Source organism: Rhinatrema bivittatum, chromosome 6 (genome assembly GCF_901001135.1).
Source record: "Rhinatrema bivittatum chromosome 6, aRhiBiv1.1, whole genome shotgun sequence".
In the NCBI taxonomy this organism is placed as follows: domain Eukaryota; kingdom Metazoa; phylum Chordata; class Amphibia; order Gymnophiona; family Rhinatrematidae; genus Rhinatrema; species Rhinatrema bivittatum.
This window is the reverse complement of record NC_042620.1, coordinates 232583808-232606659: the sequence shown is the minus strand read 5'-3', so window position 1 is coordinate 232606659 and position 22852 is coordinate 232583808.

Here is a 22852-nt window from a genome sequence, read left to right as displayed (position 1 = left end):
TGCTAGGAATGCTACCCCAATATGCTGTTTCTGGTGATGTCTTCTCTAAGCAGTGGGCCGAAACCCTACCTTCATATTGCTCCTATGATTGTGCCATAGACCTTCTGCCAGATAAGGTGCACCCATGGGATAGGGTATATCCATTATCATTTCCCGAGATAGAGGCCATGAGTCTTTACATCAAGGAAAATCTGGAGAGGGGTTTTATCCACCCTTCCTCATTTTTAGTTGGAGCAGAGTTTTTCTTTATGGGCAAGAAGGACAGTTCTCTCAGGTCCTGTATTGACTACTGGGCCTAAGGGCCATCATGATGAAGAACTGTAACCATTTGTCATTCATTTCAAAACTTTTTGATCACCTACAAGGGTCAAAAGCTTTCTCCAAATTGTACCTGAGGAGAGCCTACAATCTGATACAAATTCATGAAGTAGACAATTGGAAGACTGCATTTAATACCAAAGATGGGCACTATGAGTATTTAATTATGCCCTTTGGTCTGTGCAATGTTCCTGCAGTATTCCAGAATATGGTGAATGAAATATTCCAGGACCTCTTATATTCCCATGTGGTGGTATATTTCAATGATATCCTCATCTACTCCCAATTTGTGGGCTAACACCGGCAGCACATTAAACAGGTGCTGCAGAGACTACGGGAATATCACCTCTTTGCAAAGTTGGAGAAATGTCCCTTCAAACAAGAGCAACTTTCCTTTCTGGCTTATATCATCTCCTAGACTGGCTTCCACATGGATCCTGCAAATCAAAAAGCCATCCTAGACTGGCCTCAGCCAGCAGGCCTTCGGTCGCTACAGTGTTTTTCTAGGATTCGCAAATTACTATAGACAGTTCATATTTGGATACACTACCCTCACAGCACCACTTACTGCCTTAACCAAAAGGGGTATGAATACTTGACACTGGCCAGCAGAAGCTATTAATGCCTTCCATGTCCTCAAGCAAGCATTCTCCCAGCCTATGACACCCTATTCTCCCTGCTTATGGCACTCAGTTCCCGATCAACCCTTCATTTTAGAGGTAGGAGTTTTTTCCTATTATTTTAAACTCCTCACCCCTAGCTCTAATGCCCCTTTAATCCCCCTCCCCATAAATTTCATATAATACCCTATTCTGGCCCTCTTTCTCTCCCTCTGTTCCTCCTACTCAAGAACCATTCCCCTAACACCTACTGTAGAACAGGTGACAGTGTGGACCTTAGGGGGTAATAAGGTACCAGACAGTCCAATTTGCATTGCTGATTTTAGGGAGATAGGGAGGGAAGCATAAGCTCTTTCTTTTGCTGTACCATTCACCAACACTAACAAGATTCACTTCTTTTTCTTTGGTGTATCTGATAGGGATGTGAATCGTGTCCTCGATCGTCTTAACGATCGATTTCGGCTGGAAGGGGGAGGGAATCGTATTGTTGCCGTTTGGGGGGGTAAAATATCGTGAAAAATCGTGAAAAATCTAAAAATCAAAAAATCGCAAAACCGGCACATTAAAACCCCCTAAAACCCACCCCGACCCTTTAAATTAAATCCCCCACCCTCCCGAACCCCCCCCCAAATGACTTAAATAACCTGCGGGTCCAGCGGCGGTCCGGAACGGCAGCGGTCCGGAACGGGCTCCTGCTCCTGAATCTTGTTGTCTTCAGCTGGCGCCATTTTCCAAAATGGCGCCGAAAAATGGCGGCGGCCATAGACGAACACGATTGGACGGCAGGAGGTCCTTCCGGACGCCCGCTGGACTTTTGGCAAGTCTCGTGGGGGTCAGAAGGGCCCCCACAAGCTGGCCAAAAGTTCCTGGAGGTCCAGCGGGGGTCAGGGAGCGATTTCCCGCCGCGAATCGTTTTCGTACGGAAAATGGCGCCGGCAGGAGATCGACTGCAGGAGGTTGTTCAGCGAGGCGCCGGAACCCTCGCTGAACGACCTCCTGCAGTCGATCTCCTGCCGGCGCCATTTTCCGTATGGAAACGATTCGCGGCGGGAAATCGCTCCCTGACCCCCGCTGGACCTCCAGGAACTTTTGGCCAGCTTGTGGGGGGCCTCCTGACCCCCACGAGACTTGCCAAAACTCCAGCGGGGGTCCGGAAGGACCTCCTGCCGTCCAATCGTGTTCGTCTATGGCCGCCGCCATTTTTCGGCGCCATTTTGGAAAATGGCGCCGGCTGAAGACAACAAGATTCAGGAGCAGGAGCCCGTTCCGGACCGCTGCCGTTCCGGACCGCCGCTGGACCCGCAGGTTATTTAAGTCATTTGGGGGGGGTTCGGGAGGGTGGGGGATTTAATTTAAAGGGTCGGGGTGGGTTTTAGGGGGTTTTAGTGTGCCGGCTCACGATTCTAACGATTTATAATGATAAATCGTTAGAATCTCTATTGTATTGTGTTCCATAACGGTTTAAGACGATATTAAAATTATCGGACGATAATTTTAATCGTCCTAAAAAGATTCACATCCCTAGTATCTGAGCTGGTTACTGAAGAGACAGAAGGGAGGGGATGGGTTAAAGGGGCTCCTAGGGAAGATAAGGCCATTGCAGAAAGACTAAATGAATTCTTTGCTTCCATGTTTACTGATGAAGATGTTGGGGAGATACCAGTTCCAGAGATGGTTTTCAAGGATGATGAGTCAGATAAACTGAACCAAATCACTGTGAACCTGGAAGATTTAGTAGGCCAGATTGACAAACTAAAGAGTAGCAAATCACCTGGATCAGATGGTATGCATCCTAGGGTACTGAATGTAATAAAAAATGAAATTTCTGACCTATTAGTTAAAATTTGTAGCTTATCATTAAAATCATCCATTGTACCTGAAGACTGGAGGGTGGCCAATGTAACCCCAATATTTATAAAGGGCTCCAGGGGAGATCTAGAAAACTATAGACCAGTGAGCTTGAATTCAGTGCCAGGAAAAATAGTGGAATCTATTCTCAAGATCAAAATTGTAGAGCATATGAAAGACATTGTTTAATAGAACACAGTCAACATGGATTTACTCAAGGGAAGTCTTGCCTAACAAATCTGCATCATTTTTTTAAGGAGTTAATAAACATGTGGATAAAAGTGAACCGGTAGATGTAGTGTATTTGGATTTTCAGAAGGCGTTTGACAAAGTCCTTCATGAGAGGCGTCTAAGAAAACTAAAAAGGCATATGATAGGAGGCGATGTCCTTTCATGGATTACATACTAGTTAAAAGACAGGAAACAGAGAGTAGGATTAAATGGTCAGTTTTCTAGGTGGAAAAGGGTAAACAGTGGAGTGCCTCAGGGTTCTGTACTTGGACCGGTGCTTTTCAATATATTTATAAATGATCTGGAAAGGAATATGATGAGTGAGGTTATCAAATTTGCGGATGATACAATATTATTCAGAGTAGTTAAATCACAAGCAGATTGTGATATATTACACTGGTAAACAAAGTTTTTGTTTCCTTCAGGCTTTTTGGTGTTCCAAATAAATTTTTTGATGCTGATCACAGATATTCCTTCAAAAGTTGTACATCACGTAAGGTTTTTGAGAAACTGCCAATTTTGTGTTACAATAATTGTGAAATTTTAAAACATAATCTCGCGTACATATATTTTCTTGCTGGACAGTAGTTTTTATGAATTTTAAAATTAATTCATATTTTTGACAGCCAGAAGCAACGTAACATGTAACAGACACTAACTTTTTTTAAATACACCAAGAAACTCTGCCTGATCAAGCCAGAACTTGTTCAGGCAGGCCCCAGTGCAGCTGCAAGATTCCAACTTGTTTCCATGAAGAAGTAGCCTTATATAAGCAGCAGCAATGAGTAGTCTCCTATGCAACATCTGTGTGAATGAGCAAATCATATCACTAAAACTGTTGAGTTTAAAGCTTGTGAATTTAATTTCATATACTTTATGAAATGTCATGCCAATGTCGTAATAGCTGTGTCACATTTTGTTACATCTCTGGTGAGTTTACTCTGAAAGCACAGAAAAGGAGTATGACTACACTCATTAAGAAGGCATACGAGTTATACTTCGGGTGCAAAATTGGTGACCAGGACAGAGCATGGGCTCCTCAAATATGTTACGCATCTTGCACCAGTAGTCTGAAAGCTTGGCTGAAAGGTATGCGACAATCCATGCCGTTTGCCATCCCAATGATATGGAGGGAACAGAAAGATCATATAACTGACTACTTCTGCATGAAAAATGTGTCAGGATACTCATCAAAGAACAGGAAGTTTATTGAGTACCTTAACCCTGCATCGGCAATGAGACCAGCGCCGCATGACGACAGTCTTCCTGTTCCAAAACCGCCAGAGGTGTGGACACTTGATGATGAGAATGAGGAGGTAGGCGATGATGGCAAGCCATCACAGATGGAAGCTGCGGCTGATCCAGACTTTGTGCCATCAACAATTAGTGATCCTCATTTAATATCTCAGTCAGAGCTGAATGATCTGGCCAGAGATTTAGCTTTTCGAAGAGTCAGGCAAAGCTGCTTGGATCAAGGCTGCAAGGGTGGATCTTTTGTCATCTGATACGAATATTTCAGTATTTCACAGCCATCATGAAGATTTGACAAAATATTTCAACCAAGTAGACAGTCTGACTTTTTGCTGTGACATCAATGGATTATTTTGTGCTCTTGGATGTGACCACGACCCAACAGAATGGCGACTATTTATTAATTCATCAATCTTAAGTTTGAAGGCTGTTTTCCTGCACAGTGGCAATATCTACCCATTAATACCTGTTGGACATGCCGTTCATATGAAAGAAACGTATGAGAACATGCAGCTACTGCTGAACCACATTGAGTACTTGAGGTACAACTGGAATTTGTATGGTGATCTCAAGGTAGTTGCAATTCTCCTGGGTCTGCAGCTTGGTTACACCAAGTATTGTTGCTTCCTTTGTGAGTGGGACAGTCGAGCAAGAGATTCGCATTACGTCAGAAAAGTCTGGCCTATCCACAAGAAGTTGGTTCCAGGGCAGAAGAATTTTGCGTATGACCCATTGGTGGATCCAAGTAAGATATTTCTTCCACCTTTGCATATCAAACTTGGGCTGATAGAAAAACTTCGTTAAGGCAATGAACAAGAAAAGTAAAGCCTTTGATTATTTGCGGCAAATGTTTCCATGCATAAGTAATGCCAAGATAAAAGAAGGTATTTTCGTTGGCCCAGAAATCCGAGCTGTGATGAAGGACAGCCACTTTGATGATCTTCTGCAAGGTAAAGAACTTGTTGCATGGAGAGCCTTCAAGAATGTCATTTGTAACTTTCTAGGGAACTATAAGGCAGCAGTCTATGTCAAACAGGTTGAAAACCTGCTTCAGGCTTACAAATTGATGAAGTGCAACATGTCATTGAAGATACATGTTCTTCATTCCCACTTGGAGTTCTTCCCAGTCAACCTTGGCGCTGAGAGTGACGAACATGATGAAAGGTTTCATCAAGACATTGTCAAAATGGAGAAACTGTGTCAAGGCACGTGGAACTACTCCATGCTGGGTGACTATTGTTGGACTCTCAACTGTGAAGCATCAGACAGTGATTACAAATGAAAATCTGCGGCAAAACATTTTTAGTTTTATTTTCTGGTGCCAACATTGCCATTATAGCTTATGACACTACAGTCACGTAACAATGCTTAATGTATATCACACTTTTCTGGCAAATGGCACGTGATACAAACATAATAAATGCATATTTGTGTTCAGCTTGTTAAAATCTACTTGTTTCACAAAGGTTGTGGAGGAAACAAAATGTTCCCAGAGATTTGTTTACCAGTGTTACAGGTGGACCTTGCAAGACTGGAAGATTGGGCATCCAAATAGCAGATGAAATTTAATGTGGACAAGTGCAAGGTGTTGCATATAGGGAAAAATAACCCTTGCTATAGTTAGTTACACAATGTTTGGTTCCATATTAGGAGCTCCTACCCAGGAAGAAGATCTAGGCATCATACTGGATATAATGTTTTGAAATCGTCAGCTCAGTGTGCTGCAGCAGTCAAAAAAGCAAACAAAATATTAGGAATTATTGGGAAGGGAATGGTTAATAAAACGGAAAATGTCATAATGCCTCTATATCGCTCCATGGTGAGACCACACTTTGAATACTGTGTACAATTTTGGTCGCCGCATCTCAAAAAAGATGTAGTTGCGATGGAGAAGGTACAGAGAAGGGCGACCAAAATGATAAAGGGGATGGAACAGTTCCCCTATGAGGAAAGGCTGAAGAGGTTAGGGCTGTTCAGCTTGGAGAAGAGATGGCTGAGGGGGAATATGATAGAGGTCTTTAAGATCATGAGAGGTCTTGAATGAGTAGATGTGAAGGTGTTATTTACACTTTCGGATAATAGAAGGACTAGAGGACATTCCATGAAGTTAGCAAGTAGCACATTTAAGACTGATGAGAGAAAATTCTTTTTCACTCAACGCACAATTAAGTTCTGGAATTTGTTGCCAGAGGATGTGGTTTGTGCAGTTAGTGTAGCTTGGTTCAAAAAAGGTTTGGATAGGTTCTTGGAGGAGAAGTCCATTAACTGCTATTAATCAAGTTTATTTAGGGAATAGGTATGGCTATAGTATTAATTGCATCAGTAGCATGGGATCTTCTTGGTGTTTGGGTACTTGCCAGATTCTTGTGGCCTGGTTTGGCCTCTGTTGGAAACAGGATGCTGGGCTTGATGGACCCTTGGTCTGACCCAGCATGGCAATTTGTTATGTTCTTATGTTCACTTCTGCTCTACTCCTCCCCCCACCCCCACCCCCATATGCAACCAGAAGCAGTAGAAGACAGGGAAAGGAGGGGAAGGATGAGACTAGAGCTGACAGGACCCCCCAAGAAAGGACCAGTCAGCTCCCTGCTCCATCCCTCCTCATCTTGTCCAACCTCCACCCCCACCTGCTGCTGGAAGTAGAGGGTTCTCTGCTTTTTAGAGGGGGCAGGGATTAAAGTGTACACTGCACCAGACCAAGCAGCACACTGTGCCCCCAAGATTCAGCTGAGAATAGAGAGGAGGAGGGAATCACCTAGAGTTCCAGTGAGGCCAGAAGGATAAGGGAGAATTCAGGAAGTGGGCGAGGGGAGAAGGAAGTGAACATAATTTATAAATACTTGAGGCATAGCATAAACTGAATATTGGGGGAGAAGCATGGTGTGAATGTTTGAAGGAGAAGCAGTGCAAAAGGGGGGGGTAGATGTTTTATAGAGTATTTTCTTTGTTGTTGTTTTATAAAATGCATGACAATTTGACTAAAATGGAATTCTGATTGAAGAAAAATATTTTTCAGTTTCGAAAAAGAGAATGTAGCTAATTTGAAATTCTGATTTCTCAGGTCAACTACAATGTATGATATCAATACTGCTTTCAAAGCATATTTACATCTAGCCATGTTTTCTTTACTGCTTAATTTGTACATAATTTATTGCACATTGGTAATGCAGAATTTCTAGGGTTAACATTTCAAGAAACTCTAGATCTCTTTAACTTACCTAAATCTTATTTGCTACTATTGAATACAGTCCTTGACACATGATGACAGGAAATCATTGAAGAATATTGATTGAATTAAGGCATGATCCTGCATCCTCTTACTCTAATGTCTTAGTAACACTTTTTAAGTCACATAAGATGAATTTTACTTATGTTTATTTCTTAACCATTGTATATAATAAAACAATTATAATTTTTCTGAAGGAACACTAATGGTCAGTTACACAGTTATGCAACTGCTTAGGTCAACAAGAGATCTGAGGCTCCCTATATGACAATTGTTTTTGCAGTCATTTATGCAAAAGTAAATAAAAAGGATTCTAACCCCAAATATGGCAATAAGCTAAGTAATAATGAATGAGAATTTTCCCTAATATATATATTTACCTTTCCTCTAGAAACGTATCTCTGCTGAGAGTAACATAGGCATCATGATCCCTTCTCTCCGATTCTCATTTCCCACCATAAACCCAATTTTGAGACATTCATGGAATATAAACACGGCAGCTTTATTAATACAACATGCTCTAATTATATAACATGTCCCACAAGCCAAGCACAGCTCTGATATCTGGCTGCCTGCCATAGTCTAATTAAGTAGCTTGTGTTCCTCACTAAAACTGCTGTGCAATGAGCTAAGCTGGTTCCCCAGGCTCTGCTGTAGACCTAAGATAGGGGCCCTTTCCAGTGCAGTTGCAGTCTTCTGAAATCCAACCTCTCTCTCCCTACCCCTCCCCTCCTCCCCCCCCCCCACACACACACACACACACTCACCACCACCACCAATGTGAGATTGGCTTCTATTTGACAATCCATACAGCACCGACTCTAGTACAAGCTGATGCTCTGCACATATTTCCCTTGTCAAAGAGGAAGTCTTCTGCTCCTGCTGGTGTAAGGCTGGGACCCCTTTGTACCCCCATTGAAAGGGGCTATTGTCCCTGAATCTCAACCCCCCTAGCTCTGTTACTCTGTATCATACAGTGTAAGAAAGGAAATCAGAATGCATACTGAAATAAAACATTGCATTTACATTGTTATGTAAAATACAATTGTCTCTCATATGCATCAATATTTTAAGGACAGGTGGAAGGGTCTTGCAAGTGGGGGCTGAAAAAAAAAGGCCACATAGTGCTACAGTAGCCCCTTTGATGAATGCTGCTACTTCCCATCCCCCTACTTATACACACTGTCTCCTAGTCCATTGTTTGGCACCTGAAAAGTTTTCTACCACTGCCCAATCTAAATGGCCTAGCAGAGTGTGAGGGAGGGAAAAAGAGGATCCGGGTATAGGGATGAACATTCGTTGCAGTTTATTGTTAAAACATCACAAAAAAATAACAAAGTTTTATTCTTTTTCTTTCATTTTGTCTTAAACTACCACCAGACACAACAAAAAAGCATACATACATAGTAACATAGTACTGATGGAAGAAAAGGACCAACTCGCCCATCCAGTCTGCCCAACAACATGTAGGATACCCCCAAGCTTTATGGTAAGGGTAGCAATATTTACAATCAAAATTGAGCAGCTCTCAAATCCATAACAAATTACATCCAGCAAAATTTTTACTGGGTGAGGAGCCTTCTTGATAATTCAGACAATGTTGTTTGATGTCCATTGCTTTGGCACTTGGCTGTAGAAGCAGTCCTGTGCTTTCCCCTTGTGTATTAATAATTCAGGCAATGCTGCTTCATATTCTTTGTTTTGGGACTTGGCAATAGAAGCCATCCTGTGCTATTTCCCTTATGTCTGCATGTCACTACTCCAGACCATGAAAGGGTCTATGTTGGTTGTTATCTGTATCTACTTTCCCTCCCCCTCCCACCATCAAAGACGGAAGCAATGTTGCGATTGAGTCAAAAGCATCAAAGCTATTGATTGAGGGTAGTTATCCTCATGCTTTCTGTTAAGGGTAGTACCTGCTGCTCCATGCAGGTTACCCCATGCAACCCCTTCTTCATTTCCGTCCTCTAGCCTTTAGCAATCCACAGTGTTTATCCCATGCCCCTTTGAATTCCTTCATTGTTTTCTTCTTCACCACCTCCTCTGGAAGGGCATTCCAAGCATCCACCAGCTTCTTTGTGAATAAATATTTCCTGACATTGGTTTTGAATTGTCCCCCCCCCTGGAGTTTCATTCTGTGACTCCAAGTTCTACAGTTTCCTTTCCTATGGAAAAGATTCAAAGTTTGTGCATCATTCAGGTATCTGGTGGTCTGTATCATATCTCCCCTGCACTTCCTCTCTTCCATGTGTACAGGGGGTACCCTAATAAAAAAAATTAAATAAGACTTACCTGATTCCTGTGCTCCAGGTAGGGTGATGATGTCTGAATGGTCCTAATTTGGTGAGGTCTGAGTTGAAAGGGCCGAGGGCAGTGACAGCAGCAGGACAGACATTGATGACAACAGTGGGCCAGGCTGCAAGGAACTGCCAAAGGCTAAAGGCCAGAACCGGTCCAATGAAGAGCAGAAACCTGTGAATAAAAGAAGAGAAAAAGAAATAAGATCAGAGAAAGAAAATTACAAAAGAGAAGACAATGGAGTACCAGAAAACTTTTTCGCCTCCCATAGATTAAGAAGACAACCCAGAGGAGAAGCAGAACAAATAAGAAAAAGAAAAATTAAAGAATTGCAAAAACAAAATCCCCAGTGACTAAGCTACATTGTGGAGAGAAAGAGGCTTTGGGGAAAGGAAAGTGTTAGAGTCGCTGAAGAGAAGGTACCTGAGTCTGCTCCAGAGAGCAGGGTCGGATTGGCCTACTGGGGCTTCGAGGATGCCCCAGTGGGCCAGTTAGGCCAGTCACATATTTACGGGGCTAACTTGTGCTTGGCCACATGGAGGAAAAGAAGACACCACTGTGGGCCAGGCTGCAGAAAAAAAGAGGCCCCTGTCAGCCGGGCCGCATGGCAGAAAAGAAAGAGGCTCCTGTCGGCTGAGCTGCACAGCTGAAGAGAAGAGGCCGCTGTCATCTGGGCTGCCCAGCCTTTTCTTTTTTGCCTTGTGGCCTGGCTGACAGGGGCCTCTTCTTTTCAGTCATGCAGCCCAGCTGACAGGGGCCTCTTTTCTTCAGCCCTGTGACTGAAACGGTGAGACCCCTGTTACAGGGATCCAGCCCTTGCAATAAGATGGCGGTGGCAGAATGGATTTATGATGCACCCACAGGGGTCCCAGACCCTGCAGTAATGATGAGACTGGGCCGCCGCTGAACATTTACCTTCACATATTGCCAGTGAGCCGTGCAAATTTCCTCTATGCCCTGGTCCCTGGCCTGCTGGTCAAGGGGAGGAGTCTGGGATTGCTAAAGAGGCATGGCTGCATCTGAAACGCTGCCCCTGAACATTTACCTTCACACATTGCCGGTGAGCCATGCAAATTTCCTCTCTGCCCTGGTCCCTGGCCTGCCGGTCAGAAGGAGGAGTCTAGGATTACTAAAGAGGTGCGGCTGTGTCTGAAACACCACCGCTGAACATTTACCTTCACACATTGCCGGTGAGCCATGCAAATTTCCTGTCTGCCCTGGTCCCTGGCCTGCCGGTCAGGGGGAGGAGTCTGGGATTACTAAAGAGGCACAGCGGCGCGCTGCCACCACCGCGCAATGCCTAAGCCGTGCGCGCTGAAGGGGCACACGGCTTTGCCCGGCTTAGCCCGGAGAAGAACGGAGGAGAACTGAGAGGTTTATACTTTTCTTGAAAATAGATTGGAAATTGCTAGTTTGAAATATCTTGCAGCCATAAGGACACTGCAGGTTGAGTGTTATTGTTATCGCTCTGTGACCAGTCTTTCTCCATGGAAGAGCTTGTCCATGTTAAAGTCTATTACAGAATTTTTCTACTATGCCACACACTAAAAGGAAGGCACGTGTTAAGGAGACATCCTCTACGCCTATTACAAATATGAACCAACCTCGGATTGAAGACTGTTTCATAAGAACGTCATCTATAGCTTTGGCAGGAGTCACAGGGGATATCACTCTGGAGCAGGAGGTGAGCCCCAGGACATTTGAAACATCTTTGAGCCCCGGAGCCCCAGTAAAACCTGTGCCACCATCGGGTAGGGATGAAAATAATTTCCAAGAACAATTGTTATTAGCAGTAACTCCTGGTATCCAGAGAGGGTCAGATAGTATATCTGCATCCTCGGAGAGCCCCTTAGGGGTGGGTTCCAGGGAACCAGGAGTAGTAACATCTATGAACCAGGATGAGACGGCCACTATAGGGAAGAGAGATGAGGATATTCAGATAATAATGTCAAGGGAGGTAACATCTTTATCCTCAAAGAAATTTTCCCTAGAAGAAATAGGAAATATGATTATTACAATGCAAAAATCTATTAATAATCTGTCTGAAAAGATACAGGATGTATTACAGCAAAATATGGCTATCAATCAAAAGGTGGAAAAATTGGAAGGAACAGTGAATAAACTAGAAGGGAAGGTTGTGGAAAATGAAAAAAATCCAATCTAATTTGATTAGATCTGATAAGATATGCATGGATAAAATAGAATCTTTGCAAAATCAAATTAGAAATCTCAATCTTAGAGTTTTAAATTTCCCAAAGATTCATTTGATATCTCCGATTGATTTATTCAGAAGTTATTTAATAAATATATTAAAGTACTCGGAATCTGTGATTCCAGCTATTTCAAGAATATATTATCTCCCTTTAAAAGGAGAAGAGAAACAACACTTGGAAGAACAATCTGAGATAAATTTAGATTTAACAGACATATTGGAGAAATCATTTGAAGTTAATATAAAGTCAAGGGCTACTTTGATTGTCCAATTTGCATTCCTGATGGAAAGAGATTCTGTATTAAAGTTATATTTCTGAAATCAAAAGCAAAACTTCTATGGTGAAAACCTTAGAATTTTTCCAGATTTAGCCCGCACCACGCAACTCCAATGAAGAAAATGTATTTCAATGAGGTCTGAAGTTGTTGGGAGAGGGGCTAAATTTATACTTAAATTTCCCTGTTGTTCTTTAATTTTGTATCTGAATACTAGGTATATTTTTAATTTTCTGGAACAGCTGAGACAGTATCTGGATTCCCACTCTTGAAGTACTATAGTTTAGGGAAAAAGTAGATTAGATGACGAGATAACATGATTGTTCTAATGTTAACCTTAAAGGACTGCTCCAAGTAAACTCTCTGCACAGTCTCTAAACTTTTCCTAATATTATGTATTAGTATAAAGAAGGATTATGATAAATCTTTGACTGATAATACGGATGAGTGTAATATCCTCTTGAATACTGTATCTTGATAAAAAATGTGAAAGGTTCAATAAAAATTAAATTAAGAAAAAAAAAGAAATGATGACACTGGTGACAGAATTATGATGTGCCCATGGGGATCACAGCCCCAGCAAGCAGAAAGAAGATAGAGGCAGTGTCACAGATTTATGATGCATCTGCGCTGATCCCAGGCCCCATGGGCAAGAAGACGATAGCAGCAGCAGCTAAACAAGCCTGTGGGGAACCCGGGCCGGCATTGGATTTTGATGTGCCTGCTGGGATCCTACATCCCATGGGCAGGAAGAAAGAAGAGACTTGGTATGTGGGGTTTAAGGGAAGGGGTTGGATGAGTGAGAGTGAGAGGGAATAGAAGGGAAAAGATTGAGTGAAAAGGGTGGAGAGAAGGAGGAGTGAAGGGATGAGGTAAGGAGTGTTTGAGAAGCAGGAAGCAAAGTAAGAATCAGGAGAACTGCAAAACCCAGTATAGACAGGGATTGGGTGTCAGAAGGGAGTTTTGGAGGTGGGACATTAGGAAGTTGGGGGGGGGGCAAGATTCCTCCCACCTTAATGCAGGTGGAGTAGATAAAGACAAGAAGGAAGTGTGTTTCTCCCCTTTAGAGAAATTACAAAGAGGCAACAGGAGGAAGAAACCGAGGAGCCGGAGCAACCAGCCTAAACAGAGCTGCAGAGGAAGTAGGAGGCCCGAAGTGGTGGGAGAAGGAATGCCAGCAACTAGTTAGCCAAAGTTATCAAAAGTATCATTTTTTTCTTAACTGCAGTGTGGGAGAGGGATACTGCAGGTTTGCTAGGCTGGGAGAAAGACCCTCAACAGTTAAACAACTTCGGTGTTTGGAACAGTATAAAGCTGCCACATGGGAGGTTGGCAGCAAACCCTATGCAGGATCGAAGCCTTGCAAGGGCCTTGAATAGTTTTTTCTGTTGGGGTGGTCACAGTGTGGACAAACAAAGTATTAAGAGAGGTTTGAATATTGGATTCCAGGCCTAGGCCTTTCGTGGCGGCCTGGGGTAACTGGCTTTTACACATACCTGGGTGGCGACGGGACTCTCAGAGCCAGATAAACTCAAGTCACTCTGACAGACTTGCAACCTAAGCCAGGAATGATTGGGATATTATTGCACATGAACTGTAATGGGCATAAGGCAAGCATGAACAACTGGTAATAAAAGTTATCCTCCTGTCCCTCATGGGATTTTGAATTGAGAAAACTGACAGGGGAGAGAGAATTGTTGGACAGCGAGAGGTAGTGTTGTGGATGAGGTTACTGGAGCATCCTGGATGAAGTGTGCTAATTATTTAAGAGTTTCTGATACCGGGGGGGGGGGTGCTAGGAGAGCGGTCCCCCTTATAGAGAGTGTGCCCTTGGGCCCCTGGCACGATCCCGCACCAAGGATTGGTGTAGCGTGGGCCCGACCTCCAGCCAGACCTGCATGCCCCTGGAACCAACATGTGGTGGTGAACAGTCCTCCAACTGTTCCCGGTCCTTTCGGACCTGCCGTTGGGATGGCAAGAGGCAGCAGGCCGTACTCAGGGCATGAGCAGATGAAGTTTCAAAAACAGACGATGAAGACTCGGGAACCACAGACTGTAGACGTAGTCTCTAAAGCAAGGTACTGTAGACGTAGACTCTGAAACAAGCAGGAAGGGTGACGTTGGCACTGTTCCTCAGGGCGCCCTACACAGCCAGTATGACTGGTCTGGTCACAGACCACCCTGTCCCACATCCGCGGGAGTGGAACCAGTGCAGGAAAGGAAATGCTGCACAAAGCAGTCCAGGGAAATGTTCTGCACACCGGCAGTCAGAAGCAGGTTACTGCACACCGGCAGCCAGAAGCAAGTTAAAACCTCAGGGTCAGGAACAAACACCAAGGAACATTGTGAAACATCAGGGCGTGCAAGACACAGACACCAAGCTGAAGCAAATACGGAGGCCTGACGGAGCGCTGGAAGAGGAGACATCCAGAGAGGCAAAGCATGAGTGCTGGAGCAGGGCTTTTATAGCCCAGAAGCAGGCAACTCTCTGGGAGGAGTCCAGATGGTCTGCCCCTCGCTGGCTCCATAAGAGTGGAGAGGAGCCACGGGCCCACCCCTTAGGAGAAGGGCATGGCCCATACCAGAGCATCCAGTCTGCAGTGGAACAGGCCTCGAGTAGGCCCCAAACAACACCGAAGGCCTCCCAGGCCATGGAGCAGGATCCGAACAATTGCTCAGGCGAGGCACTGGCTTCGGAGCGGCCTCTCAGAAAAAGGCGAGATGCCTCCTGTGGTGCAGCTACAGGAGGAATCGTAACAGTACCCCCCCCCCTCAAAGGGGTCCCCCCCTTTCAGAAGGACCAGAGAACATGAGACCAAGAGAACACACGACCAGTGAACACGCGACCGACATAAAAAAAAAAGAAAGAGGGAGTATGAGAACGGGGAACATGAGAACGGGGAACGACAAATGAAACCCGCACACAGCATGAACAAGTGCAACCCGATACAGCAGAAATGAGCAAAAGCAGGACCACAGCAGAAATGAGCAAAAGCAGGAAACAAGGGGGGGAATCCAGGGTGGGAGCAGGCCATGGCAAAAACATCAGGAGGAGCGCAGGCGCCTCCTGCAGGTCATGGAACTACATCCTGGAAACAAAGAGCAGATGGTCAGGATGCAGGCGCCTCCTGCGGGTCGTGGGAACCAGACAGCTGGCGCCTCCAGCAGGTCGAAAAAAATGGCAGAAGCTGGCGCCTCCAGCAGGTCGTGAGACAAAAACCAGAAAAAAAAATTCAGGGTCCAGAAACAAGTAAGTCCCAACATCGGACCACGTACACCAGGCACATGGTGTAGAAGACAGGATGCTGGAACGATGGACCTATGTTTGACCCAGCATGGCACATGTTATGCACTTATACGTCTACAGTTATATCATACACTGAACAAATGTAATGTATGTCTTTCTATAGGGAATATAATGAAATGTCCTGATAATTAACTAACATTCCCATTGATAATTAAGCCTAATCATGATGTAGACAACAAGGCACATAAGAGTATCAAAAGTTCTTAAGGGTACATATGAAATCAGAAAGAAGTATTGAAAGTCAACTATATGATATGTGTACTCATTGTAGAGAATGAAAGGATTAAGAATTTTTTTTCTGGACAATTCACTCTCTCTGGAAGATAGCTACTCTTTTCCTCATTAGCATCCTATTTGAGCAGGAGCCAGAGAAAATACATCTTTTGACATCACTTTGTAGAAATAAGCTTCCAACAGATAAGGGAAAAAATACACAGGATGTAGGATGTCAAATTTATCATCCCCCCCCCTCCCCCTCCCCAGATAGGATCATAAATTATTTAAAGTTTCTTCATCTTGGAATACCCAGTGGAACACATTGAAATATTTGGGGCATAGGAACAAAAAGATTAAAGAAGTGATGCAATCTTTCTTGTGAACAGTGGCAGAAAAGCATTCTTTTCTTTCACATTTCAACTGTAGAGAATTCATTTTTCTTTTTTAATATTTAGATGGATCAAGAAATCACTGTAGACATGTCAGTGTTAAACAAAAGTATTTTCCCCTCAGAAATGTTGTTGAAATGCTAATGCTGAGTTATCAGCTTTCTTTTTGCTCACCAACTGAGAAATAAATATGAATACTAAATATGATTATGAAATCTTGTGCCTCAGAAGAGCTTGCACTCAGTTGGTAGCTCCCCACTGCAGTATCCTGATTCCTGAGTCCTGTGAAACTGTTACGATATCTCCTGTAGCTGCGCCACAGGAGGCATCTCACTTTTTTCTGGAGGCCACTCCGAAGCCAGGGCCTCACCTGAGCAATTGTCTGGATCCTGCTCCACGGTCTGGGAGGCCTTCGGTGTTGTTTGGGGCCTACTCGAGGCCTGTTCCACTTTAGCCTGGATGCTCTGGAATGGGCCATGCCCTTCTCCTAAGGAGTGGGCCCGCAGCTCCTCTCCACTCTTATGGAGCCAGTGAGGGGAGGACCATCTGGACTCCTCCCAGGGAGTTGCCTGCTTCTGGGCTATAAAAGCCTTGCTCCAGCATTCATGCTTTGCTTTGCCTTGCATTGTAGTTACACCTCTCTGGATGTCGCCTTTTCCAGTGCGCTGTCAGGCCTCCGTATTTGATTCAGCATGGTGTCTGTGTCTTGTACGCCCTGATGTTTCACAATATTCCTTGGTGTTTGTTCTTGACCCTGAGATTTTAACTTGCTTCTCACTACCGGTGTGCAGTACATTTCCCTGGACTGCTTTGTGCAGCATTTCCTTTCCTGTGCTGGTTTCACTCCCGTGGATGTGGGACAGGGTGGTCCGAGACCAGACCAGTCGTACTGGCTGTGTAGGGTGCCCTGAGAGACAGTGCCAACGTCACCCTTCCTGCTTGTTTCAGAGTCTACGTCTACAGTACCTTGCTTTAGTCCAGCGGTTCTCAACCTGTGGGTCGCGACCCCGGCGGGGGTCGAACGACCAAAACGCAGGGGTCGCCTAAAGCAGGTCCCCAACCACTGGTCCGCGGACCAGTACCGGGCCGTTGGGGTTTTTTGCCGGTCCGCGGCGCCGCGGCTGCTGCAGGGAGGCGGGGCGCAGGGCCAGCGGAAGCACTAGGCGAACTAGGCGGTCGCCTAGGGCGCCAGCTTCCCGGGGGCGGCACTGCCCCGGTAAAATTAAGAGAGCCGCGCTTTCAAGCATGTGAGTCCTTTGCTGTCAGCCTGGGTGGAACGCGGCAGGACAGCTGGAGTCAGCGGCACCGGGCGTGCTCTCTTCTTCCCCCTCCCCCCCCGCGGTCCGGAAGAGGAAGTGGAGAGCATCAGGTGCCTGCGCGGGAAGAAGAGACCACGCTAGTGTGGTCTCTTCTTCCGCGCAGGCACCCGATGCTCACCACTTCCTCTTCCGGGCCGCGGGGGGGGGGGGGGGAGAAGAGAGCACGCTGGGCACGACTGGAGTCAGCCGGGTGCCTGCGCGGGAGTCATCAGGTGTCAGCCGGGTGCCTGCGCTGGAGTCATCGGGTGTCAGCCGGGTGCCTGCACGGGAGTCATCGGGTGTCAGCCGGGTGCCTGCGCTGGAGTCATCGGGTGCCTGCGCGGGAGTCATCGGGTGTCAGCCGGGTGCCTGCGCTGGAGTCATCGGGTGCCTGCGCGGTCGTGCTCTCTTCATCCCGCGGCCCGGAAGAGGAAGTGGAGAGCATCGGGTGCCTGCGCGGGAAGAAGAGGCCACGCTACTGTCCGACGGGAAGAAGACTGCAGCGCGGCTCGGAGGAAAATGGAGTTTCAACCGCGGCCGATGGGATTCCGCCTCCGCGAGGGCTGAAAATGAAGAGGTTAGCGTTGGGAGGAGGCTGCTGCCACCGCGAGTTCCCGGGGTGGGGGAGAGAGATAGTGAATGAGCGAGCAAGCATGTGTGTTTGAGATCCTGTGTGTGTGAGTGAGAGATTGCATGTATGTGAATGATTGAGAGCCTGTGTATGTGAAAGAGAGTATGTCTGTGATTGAGAGCCTGCCTGTGAGAGAGAGAGCATGAATGTAAGTTTACCATTGGGAACCTGTATGTGTAAGTTTGTGTGAAAGAGTATGGGTGTATGATTGAGATCCTTTGTGTGTGAGAGAAATCATGTGTATGTATGATTAAGAGCCTGTGTGTATAAGTAAGAGAGAGATCATGTGTGTCTGTGTCTGATTGACAGCTGGTTTAGGTGATGGAGCATGTGAGTATGTGATTGAGAGCCTGTGTTTAAATGAGAGAGAGAGAGATCATGTGTGTCTGTGTGTGATTGAGAGCTGATTTAGGTGACGGAGCATGTGAGTATGTGATTAAGAGCCTGTGTGTAAATGAGAGAAAGAGAGGACATGTTTGTAAGCATGTGAATGAGAGTCTGTGTGTGAGAGAAAAAGACAGCATGTATTTATGTGATTGAAGAATGTGTGTGTAAGCGTGAAAAGATAGACAGCATGTGTGTAAATGTGTAATCAAGAGCCTATATAAGTGAGAGAGAAAAAACATGTGTATATGTGAGTACTGAGAGCATGTGTGTATAGGTGTGTCATTGAGAGCCAGTGTGAGAGAAAGCGCTGGTATGTGACTGAGAGAGGAGAAAGTTCCAAGCAAACCACCCCACCTCCTGCTAATTCAGAACAATCTCAGGACACCTGGATATCAAATGTTCCCAGGTATGCAGAGCAAAAAAAAATTTGTATCCTTATTATTTTTCATTACTGGGTCTTTGTGTCTGCTATTTTTAAATATTTTGTTGGTATCTGGAAATGTTTTATAAGAGTTTTTAATTATTGGATATTCCACTGATCAGCTGTTTCGAAATATGTTCTTTTTGTTAGTACAGTTTTACTACTGATGATTTTATATTTCTTGATTTGTTTTATAAGATGGGTGATGTTTCTTTTTTCCTTTGTTACACTGCATACAGAGACTCTGGCTTGTTGCAGTTTCCAATTCAGTTTTTTCTGCATGCTTCTTGTTATGCGTTTTGGTCTCTTTATTCTATGTTAGGTGAGGGACAGCACGTGATTCAGGTGAGGTTTTCTGCTGGCATGTTGTTTCTGTGTAGGACTCTATAGCAGCCTGACTTGGTCTGTTTTCCTAATAGGAGATGTATTGGTGTCTTAAGGCCTGGTGTAATATTTTCAGAGACTTATTGTACTTTAAAAGTGTGATCTTACATAAAATGCACACATTTACTTGTATTTAGTTTTAAACATATTGTATGGCTCTCATGGAATTACATTTTAAAATATGTGGCGTTTATGGCTCTCTCAGCCAAAAAGGTTCCTGACCCCTGGTATAGAGCTTAGCCACTACTGCTGCTTCTGGTGTGTACTACAGCCTGCATGGAAGAAGAGTAAGAGAGCTGCTGGAGGGGGTAAGTAAAGATGGCTTTTTAAGTTCATTTTTCTTGATTGACTGCCATTTTAACTATTTAATATTATGTGATGTGTCTGCTTTTTTTGTTTGAGCAACAAGTATAGCTTTGGTTTATGTTTATTTTATATATTTTTATTTATTTATTTATAAAAGAGTTTCTATACCGTCGATAAGACAAATCATCTCAATGGTTTACATGGCATAAAAATGTCAAATAAGTGTTCTGTTATAAATACAGACTTCGTTATTTTCATTAATGCACAATGTAAGTTAATTGTGTGTGGAGGCGGGGGGGGGGGGGGGGGCGGCATAGCTGACGTTTCGCCTAGGGCGCCTAATACCCTTGCACCGGCCCTGGCGGGGTGAAGCTGGCGACTGCCTTCTCCAACCCCAAAAGGAAAGAGACATGGCCCAAAAAGCTAGCGCGTCGCAGTGACGTATGTTGCTGGAGCCGCGCAGGCAGGAAGGAGGTGTATCAGCCACTGCAGGTGCTCCTCCTACTTCCTTCCTGCCCGCCCTGCCCCGGAAGACAAATGTTGCCGGAGCCGCACGGGGAGGAAGGAGGAGGCACGTCAGCCGCGTGGGTAGAAGAGGCGCTTCAGCCGCGTGCAGAAGAGGAGCAGCGGGGCCGGGAAGACTAGGGCCACTGCAGAGCCCATCCTGTGGCAACCCGTAAAGAAGAGGCCCAGAGGTGAGAGAGAGGTGTGTGCGAGTATGAGATGAGTTGAGAGACTGTGTGTGTTTGCAGAGACAGCATGTGAGAGCCTCTGTGTGTGTGAAAGAGACAGCATGTAAGAGTGAGAGCCTGTGCTTGAGCAAGGCAGCATGTGGGGGTGTGAGAGAGCCTGTGTGTGAGACTCAGACAGCCTGTGCCAGTGAGAGCCTGTGTATGTGTGTGTGAGAGAGAAATGCATGTGAGAATGAGAACCTGACTGTGTGTTTGAGGGAAGAAGACAGGTGGAGAGAAAAGAAATAGAAAAAAAGGCAATATAAAAGGAAATGGCAAAAAATTAGAAAGGGAAGCAGATGTAAAAAAAAAATAAATTACTTTTTACTGATTGGCACATGTAATCTTTGGGAATGTGCAAGAGTAGCACTTTCTCTATGGCGGATCTCACAATGTACGAGATCAACATGGAGGAAGTGGAAACCCACGGGGCCTGCACAGAGGAGGCAGCAGAATGGGCTTCAGTGCCAATAGCAGCAATCAGTGCCTCCCCAATAGCCACGTGGCAGCAGTGGCAGTAATTAGATTAATTGTTTGACTCAGCTGGAGGTGACAAAGTATGAAGTGGGATGTGAAATCAGCTTGATCTGGTGGAGAATTAGGATTGCTGTTACACATGAACTGTATTTGGCAAACATAAAGGGAGCCAGGATAATCAATTGATGCCTGCAGCTGAGGACTGATTCATTATGACTCATGTAGAAATTAGTGCATTTTCCAGATTAGTCTGCATAACACAATTCTCAACATTCAGCATTATTTCTGCTGCATAGAGTTTTATCTGAGAGGCTCTGAGGTTGTGAGGGAGCCAGTAAGAGAGCATGAGTGTGTATGAGAAAATCCAGGGGAGTAAGAGTGTGTGGGGGGGGGGGGGGGAGAGAGTGTCTTACACCCTGAGAGTGTGTCAGTGTCTGTGAGAGCGAGAGGTTATGGTGCATATAAGAGCATGAATGTGTAAGTTTGTGACAGTGTATGTGTGAGAGAGAATGGACATGTGAGTGTATGTGTGTGAGAGAGAGGATAACCTCCTAATCCTTGACAATATCAGGGTGACTGGAAATCAAGAGCTCCCATGTATGGACAGCAGGGGCTTTTTAAAATCCTTATTAGTTTTAATTATTGTGTGTTATTTGATATATGTGCTGTTTTGAAATATTATTGGTGTTTGGGAAATTATAAAAATGTATATGATTTTAATTAATAGAAATTCTATTTATCAGTAATTTTAAAATATTCTTTTATTAGTATGGTTTTACTATTATAACTGATGCTTTATGTTTCTTAATTTTATTGTTTTATGAGGAATGGTGGTTCTGTTTATAAATGTCATAATAAATAAGTATGCACTAAAATCCAACCCCATCCATAACCCGCCCCCATATGACCAAAGCCCCACCCTCACCCCACCCTCACCCCGCCCTCGCGGGGCGAGGGGTCACCGCAACATGAGGAACTGTATTTCGGGGTCACGGCATTAGAAGGTTGAGAACCACTGCTTTAGTCTATGTCTACAGTCTGTGGTTCCTGAGTCTTCATTGTCTGTTTTTGAACCTTCGTCTACCCACGCCCTGAGCCCGGCCTGCTGCCTCTTGCAATCCCAGCGGCAGGTCTGAAAGGGCCGGGAACGGTCGGAGAACTGTTCACCACCAACACTCCACATGTTGGTTCCAGAGGCATGCAGGTCCGGCTGGGGGTCGGGCCCACGCTACACCTACCCTTGGTGCGAGATTGTGCCAGGGGCCCAAGGGCACACTCTCTATAAGGGGGACCGCTCTCCTGGCGCCCCCCGGTAACAGAATGCTGTCTTCTACACCATGTGCCTGGTGTACGTGGTCCGATGTTGGGACTTACTTGTTTCTGGACCCTGAATTTTTTTTTCTGGTTTTTGTCTCACGACCTGCTGGAGGCGCCAGCTTCTGCCATTTTTTTCGACCTGCTGGAGGCGCCAGCTGTCTGGTTCCCACGACCCGCAGGAGGCGCCTGCATCCTGACCATCTGCTCTTTGTTTCCAGGATGTAGTTCCATGACCTGCAGGAGGCGCCTGCGCTCCTCCTGATGTTTTTGCCATGGCCTGCTCCCACCCTGGATTCCCCCCCTTGTTTCCTGCTTTTGCTCATTTCTGCTGTGGTCCTGCTTTTGCTCATTTCTGCTGTATCGGGTTGCACTTGTTCATGCTGTGTGCGGGTTTCGTTTGTCGTTCCCCGTTCTCATGTTCCCCGTTCTCATACTCCCTCTTTCTTTTTTTTTTATGTCGGTCGCGTGTTCACTGGTCGTGTGTTCTCTTGGTCTCATGCTGGGTCAAACATAGGTCCATCGTTCCAGCATCCTGTCTTCTACAGTGGTCAATCTGAGACATTGGAAAATACACAACAGATCCCAAATAGTATTTCAATTTTCTTTCTGCTCACTCCTAGGGGTACACTGTGGCTTTCCCAAGACCACCTATCTATAATTGTTTATGGATTTTTCCTCCAGGAGCTTGTCCAAACCCCTTCTAAACCCA